Raw genomic sequence first — 7371 nt, 5'->3', positions numbered from 1 at the left:
AAGCTTTGAATGAACACAAACATGTGAGTCAGAGAAAACTGGAGGAGGAGAAATCCTCGTCTGCTCGACCTTCATGGAGGTTCCTATCTGAGACGCTGACCTCTGAACTGAAGCAGCTCCAGGAGGCCATTGACAGGACCTGGTGGGAGGGGCTACGGTCCGAGGAGGCGGGTCACTCCAAGTTTTCTGCTACCGAACTGTCTTTCTGCAAACGTTTCAATTCTTCTTAAAAACTGAGAACACAGAAAGACTTGCGTGTCCAGTCCAGGCTCCTCCCACAATGCTTATGAGCTAGCATTAGCATATTAGCATTAGCATGTCCAGTATTGATCTGTTACATATGTCCAGTTAGCATGAAAGATTTAAACTTTGAACAACTTTAACAGTTAACTGTGACGGGGGAACTAAACTAGAGAGGAGAGTTCTGCTTTCTATCAGGGCTACTATATTCATCTTCATCCATCCATCCATCTATCCATTCATCCATCATCATCCATCCATCATCCATCCATCCATCCATGCATTATCCATCCACCATCCATCCATCCATCATCCATCCATCCATCCATGCATTATCCATCCACCATCCATCCATCCATCCATCCATCCATCTATCCATCATCCATCCATCATCCATCCATCATCCATCCATCCATCCATCATCCATCCATCATCCATCCATCCATCATCCATCCATCATCCATCCATCATCCATTCATTATCCATCCATCCATCCATCATCCATCCATCATCCATCCATCCATCTTCAATCCATCATCCATCCATCCATCCATCCATCATCCATCCATTATCCATCCATCCATCATCCATCCATCCATCCATCATCCATCCATCATCCATCCATCCATCATCCATCCATCATCCATCCATCCATCATCCATCCATCCATCCATTCTTGATCACTTGAGCAGGTCATCCTTATAAAAGATCTTGATCTCAATGTTTTTTCCACCTGGTTAAATAAAAATAAATAAATAAAAAATAAATAAATAAAAATAATACTTGCAAACAGCGAACATGGAGGTGTGTTTTCATGGTCGGGGGACATTTCTGTTTGTCATCATAACATAACAGTCCGTTTAAACAGGTTTCCTCTGCAGGTGTGAAAATTGCAAAGCATCCGTACAGTTTTTCTACATGAAGTTCTGAAGGTGGAAGAAGGTATTTAGATGATTTAGACACACTGTAGATTCTGATTTCCAAACCTCAGAGCTGATGGGAAACTCCTCGCTTTAGAAACCAGCCTCTACTGGTCTTCTGAGGAACTGCAGCACTGGAGGCTGATTAGGAGTGACGTCTCCGTCTCTATAGGATGATCCTGTAATGACCTTTGCGATGGCGTTCGGTCTTTAAGCTTTACTCACATGCTGGGGTTGGCCCATACGGGTTCTGCATGTTTTTGGGTTCTCCGGGTCTGTAGAGGATCATAGACTGGAGCTGTATCTTAAGGGGAGCACAGGTGTGTCTAACCATTCCCTTGAGGCTCACGTGGACCTTAAGGAACGTCATTTAAAGTGTATGGGGAGGTATTGGTAAGGATAACATGTGGGTCATGTCATACGGTGTCATACGCCACACTCTAGTCGTTAGTAACTACAGTGTGAACAATCTGCAGCATATGGGGGCGGAGTTAAAACCTGTACAACACACCTGTATCTCACCTACTTTCCCCTTAATGTCGTAGAAGTGTTCACTACAACCTGTCGCCCGCAGCACGCCCATAGATAAGCATGAACAGTTTCTCTCTATGGTTGACTGAGCGTCTGTGACCTTCATACTTCCTGAAGGTCAGCTGTGTGTGCCGTACAGGTTAGAACATTCTTTTTACCTGCAGACACTGGTATCACCTGTAAGGACAGGTGGGGCTGAAGCTTTAACCCTGTGAGCGCTGGTGAGTTTGCATGAAGACCCAGAGTTTCCTTTGGTTTCTGCATCTTCTCCACATTTGTCTCTATGAAACGCGGTGATGACATGGACTCATATCTAATGATCGAGCCAACTGTCTCCTGAACGCGACAGACGGCAGTGGAGAGCGTCCACTGACGTCTCCGCAGACGCTCAGCTTCATCTGAATCACAACGCAGTAATGATCTGCAGCAGAGCCGCGAATTCCACTGAACACATAATGAAGCCGCGTTTCATTTACAGTCAAGCATGAATCTGTAAGTGCAGCTCTAATAAAGGCTGAGACTCTTTGATCAAAGTCTCTTCATCACAACTGGACATTATGGGATGGATGAGGGCTTTGTTCTGCTCCTCAGATTGAAGGTTTCAAATCTTTTCTGACTCCAGAATATATATATATATATATATATATATATATATATATATATATATTCTGTTTTAACACCAGACTACAATAAAATAAAAAAAAAAATAAAGAAATCATTAATCTTCCTCCACCATGCTTCAGAGTTGATACAACATGTTAGTTTTACCATAAACATGGTGTTTTCATTTCCAACATCTAAATGTGGATCTTATGGATGGATGATAGATGGATGGATGGATGGATGGATGGATGATGGATGGATGGATGATGGATGGAGGATGGATGGATGGATGATGGATGCATGGATGGATGATGGATGGATGGATGGATGATGGATGGATGGATGATGGATGATGGATGCATGATGGACGGACGAGCAACATTACATTGGATAGAGTATAGTAGTTGTAGAGAGCAGTGTAATCACAGTAGACGTTAGACATGAGATCACTGAATCATGGAGGTTTACTCTATGCTGAACAGAATGGAGTGGAATGATCTAAATGAAGTTCAGACCATTTTAGATCCGTCTGGATGGAGTTCCAGGCAGAGGCAGCAGAAAAACTGAAGGTTTGTTTCCCAGATTCAGATCAAGCACGAAACATTAAAGCTCTCGTGAAGTCAAAGTTGTGACTGAAGACGACCAGTCGTGTTTCTGTAACAGAAGACATCCTCAGAATCTGTTCAACCGCCTTCGGAAGAAGGTTTGAAGGACGTCTTGAAAAGTGACAACAAAGATCACACTTTTAAAAATATCTTGTGTGACTTGATTTGATGATCAATCAGAAGTAAAGATGGAGAAACAACAAAGGAGAGTCTAAATGTGTCTGAGCTGCTGCAAACATCTGATCCGTCCCAGCGTCCCGTCTGCTCCGTCCTCATCAGCTACAGTAGACCGTCAGGGAGACGTTTGTTTCATCGGTCCATGCAGCGTTTTCTCTGCATGATCTCTGAGGAGATGAAGCTCTCAGAAAGTCTCCTCAGTGCAGCTGCGCAGCCACAGCAGACGCCGGCTGAACTCTGACTAACGAGCTGCTGGCAGACGTCGTCTGCGCCGTTCTGGAGGATCCGTTTCAGTCTGCGCGTCTCACATCATTATGAGGTCGCTCTGGAGAAGAAGATCTGCAGCGGCCTGATACCTGCAACTTCCACAGCAGCTGGTACAGAGTGTTGCTAGGCAGACTGGGGGGTGGGGGGTGGGGGGGATTGCTCGTGCCACATTGTCATTAAAGAAAACTCCAGCCTGATGATCCAAACCATCGTCTGCTGGCTAATGACAAGTATCAGTTAGGAGGGGGCGGAGCTTCCCGGTCTCTGCAGCTCCTCTTCAGAACATCTGATCATTAAGCTGCAGACAGAAAACTCTGGAGACTCAAAATCAACAAGAATTCCAGACAGAGCTGGAGTGAATCCTCCACCAGCAGCAACACACTGAGGGGTCCTGAGACTCAGCTTCTCAAAAGTCTCACTTGTGGGGCTTTGATGATGCCAGAGGCTGTAGCAGACGCCTATGGAGCAGATGGCTCTAAAGCAGACGGCTCTGGAGCAGACGGCTCTAAAGCAGACGGCTCTGGAGCAGATGGCTCTAAAGCAGACGGCTCTGGAGCAGACGGCTCTAAAGCAGACGGCTCTGGAGCGGACGGCTCTAAAGCAGACGGCTCTAAAGCAGACGGCTCTAAAGCAGACGGCTCTGGAGCAGACGGCTCTAAAGCAGACATTTCTGGAGCAGATGGCTCTAAAGCAGACGCCTCTGGAGCAGACTCCTCAGGAGCAGACGGCTCTGTAGAAGACGGCTCTGGAGCAGACGCCTCTGGAGCAGACTCCTCAGGAGCAGACGGCTCTGTAGAAGATGGCTCTGGAGCAGACGGCTCTAAAGCAGACGCCTCTGGAGCAGACGGCTCTAAAGCAGACGCCTCTGGAGCAGACGGCTCTAAAGCAGACGCCTCTGGAGCAGACTCCTCAGGAGCAGACGGCTCTAATGCAGACGCCTCTGGAGAAGACGGCTCTAAAGCAGACGGCTCCATGAAAGGCTATGAACTGGTGTGATTTTTACTTGAGCAGCAGATTGAAACGTTCATGTTTCTGCCTGAACATCTCTGACTTCAAAAGACCACAGCAGCCGGCATTTGCTCTTGCCACGCCCACTTTTAAAAGTCATTACCTTAAAAGACAAAAAATATCCTTCAAAGCTTCAGTTTGATTGGATAGAATGACCCAAGTGATGAATTTGTTTTCCACAGAGAAAAGTTTGAAATGTTCTAAATGTTAACATTATTTTAAATCTGTTGACCACAAACGTCTCGTCTGCTGTTTCTCTGAGGAGAAATAGGGTTTTACTGTGATGTCCCACTTTGACTGAAGATGGCGCTGTCTACACCACTGAACCTCATAATACTTGAATGTCTATCATGCTACTGTCAGGTGTGCTATGACACGCCCCCAAACCGGCTGTAACCTGACCCGCATAAATCTAACTATGTTTTTGTAGGTTTTTCTCTGTATGTTCTCGGGTTCTGTTACTGCTTTGAGTTCTTCTGAGATATTTTAGGTTCTAGCGGTTCTGGTCATCCAGAGCTGTTCATGGCGTTGTTGACATCGTGTTGATCCTCCTGTTGATAACAAACACAAACTTTGTCAGGAGTTCCTCTTTAGGACGCTGCAGCATTCCTGACATGAACTAGAACACATTAACCCTGGAACCAGAACGGGTCAGAACAACAGACTCATGGCGGCCCAGAACAAACTGACCCAGATCATATTCAGACTCAAACAAGCAGGTGCGGTCTGAATAGGACCGTACCAACCGACCCAAGACCCAAAGAGGAGCAATAAACAGAACCAATCAAGCCAAACTAAAACAGTCCAATTTATCAGCACCAGAACCACAAATGGACTCTCTGACCCAGACGGAACTGACTCCTCCTGAAGATAACAAACCTGAACCAGAACAACAGACCCAGACCAGCCTCAGAATGAAGGTAAGAAACAGAACCGGAAATGTTGGATTGAGACCGGCTCAGTGATGAAGATGATGAAGATGATGAAGATGAAGATGGAGATGAAGATAATGGAGATGATGATGAAGAAGATGATGATGAAGATGATGAAGAGGTTGATGATGGAGATGATGAAGATGATGAAGATGAAGATGGAGATGAAGATAATGGAGATGATGATGAAGAAGAGGATGATGAAGATGATGAAGAGGTTGATGATGGAGATGATGAAGATGATGAAGAGGATGATGAGGATGAAGATGATGAAGAGGATGGAGATGAAGATGATGAAGATGAAGATGATGAAGAGGATAAAGATGAAGATGAAGATGATGAAGAGGATGGAGATGAAGATGATGAAGATGATGAAGATGAAGATGATGAAGGGGATAAAGATGATGAAGATGAAGATGATGGAGAGGATGGAGATGAAGACGATGAAAATGATGAAGATGATGAAGATGATGAAGATGAAGATGATGAAGAGGATAAAGATGATGAAGCTGAAAATGATGAAGATGAAGATGATGAAGAGGATAAAGATGAAGATGAAGATGATGAAGAGGATGGAGATGAAGATGATGAAGATGAAGAAGATGGAGATGATGAAGATGATGAAGATGAAGATGATGAAGAGGATGGAGATGAAGATGATGAAGATGAAGAAGATGGAGAGGATAAAGATGATGAAGATGAAGATAATGAAGATGAAGATGATGAAGAGGATAAACATGAAGATGATGAAGATGAAGATGATGAAGAGGATAACGATGATGAAGATGAAGATGATGAAGATGAAGATGATGGAGAGGATAAAGATGATGAAGATGAAGATAATGAAGATGAAGATGATGAAGAGGATAAACATGAAGATGATGAAGATGAAGATGATGAAGAGGATAAAGATGAAGATGAAGATGATGGAGAGGGCTGAAATGACTGAGATGTTCTGCTGCTCTTCGGTTTCTATCCTCTTTCCTTTGAAGAACTCAGAACTTGTGAGGACAGTCTCTGACGTCATCAAAGCCCCTAAAGTGAGACTTTACGGTCACTTCCTGTCTGAACGCTGAGCTCGTCGTTCTCCCGGCAAACGGAGATTCACGAGGACAGCAGCATCAACCACTAACCATCAGTGTCACGCGGCGCGCCCGCGCGCGCAGGAAAGAATCCAATCAGCATTAAACACTCCCCCATCACCCGCTGACCCCCTTCAGAGCCCCCCCAGACTGACCTGCTGCGGATCACGGAGCGCCGCCGCCTGGAATCCTCGGTCTGCGGCTGAGCGTCACGCGGCGGCGGGAGACACGGAGACCCGCGCGGCGCGGCGCTGCGCTGCGGCGGGAGGTGGCGGAGACGCGCACTCACCTGTCCGCGCGTCCACGGCGGCTCTACGCCGGGGTGGAGTTCTCTCCGCGAGGAGGCATGGGCGGCGCGCGCGGGAGCAGGTGTGAGCGCGTGCAGCAGAGGGAGGGGGGGATCTGCGCGGGAAGCGGGAGTTTAGCGTCCGTCACTCAGAGGTTCGATCCTGCTGGAAGCTGCACGGTGCAGGGGCGGAGCGAGTCAGAACCGGAACCGGACTCCGGGAAACTGCTGCCCCCCTCCAGCAGTCATGGGGGCGGAAATACACGAAAATCTTCAGTAAACCCAGAAATGATCAGAAGAAAACTCTGAGAAACTAAAACAGAAAACCGGATTCATGGGCCCAAACTGACAGTCGAACTGAAGGAAGTTCTAGACATTCCAAAGTCATAATGAAGGTAGCCGACCCACTTCCGGTTCCCTTAAATAAAGAAAAAAACTAAACAACAAAACCTCTGAAAAGTTCAATCAGGAACAATCAACCAAACAAACAAACATAAGCTGACAGTCTAACGAAAATATAGATGGATGATAGATGATGGATGATAGATGATGGATGGATGGATGGATGGATGATGGATGGATGATGAATGGATGATGGATGATGGATGGATGGATGCATGATGGATGGATGGATGGATGGATGGATGGATGGATGGATGGATGATGAATGGATGATGAATGGATGATGGATGATGGATGGATGGATGGATGGATGATGGA

General features: G+C 46.1%; 1 protein-coding gene across 1 annotated transcript in view; it reads right to left on the bottom strand.

The window, feature by feature from the left end:
* npy8ar (neuropeptide Y receptor Y8a) overlaps positions 1–7100 on the bottom strand; it is a 24156-nt gene extending 17056 nt beyond the window's left edge. Inside the window, exon 1 of the mRNA XM_024298943.2 lies at positions 6521–7100. The gene's annotated coding sequence lies outside the window, so the exon portion shown is untranslated. The remainder of the gene's footprint in view (positions 1–6520) is intronic.
* Between the last annotated feature and the right edge of the window lie 271 nt (positions 7101–7371).

The sequence above is a fragment of the Oryzias melastigma genome, linkage group LG12 (genome assembly GCF_002922805.2).
Source record: "Oryzias melastigma strain HK-1 linkage group LG12, ASM292280v2, whole genome shotgun sequence".
In the NCBI taxonomy this organism is placed as follows: domain Eukaryota; kingdom Metazoa; phylum Chordata; class Actinopteri; order Beloniformes; family Adrianichthyidae; genus Oryzias; species Oryzias melastigma.
Note: the sequence above shows the minus strand (reverse complement) of the source record. Positions and strands in the feature narration are given on the sequence as shown.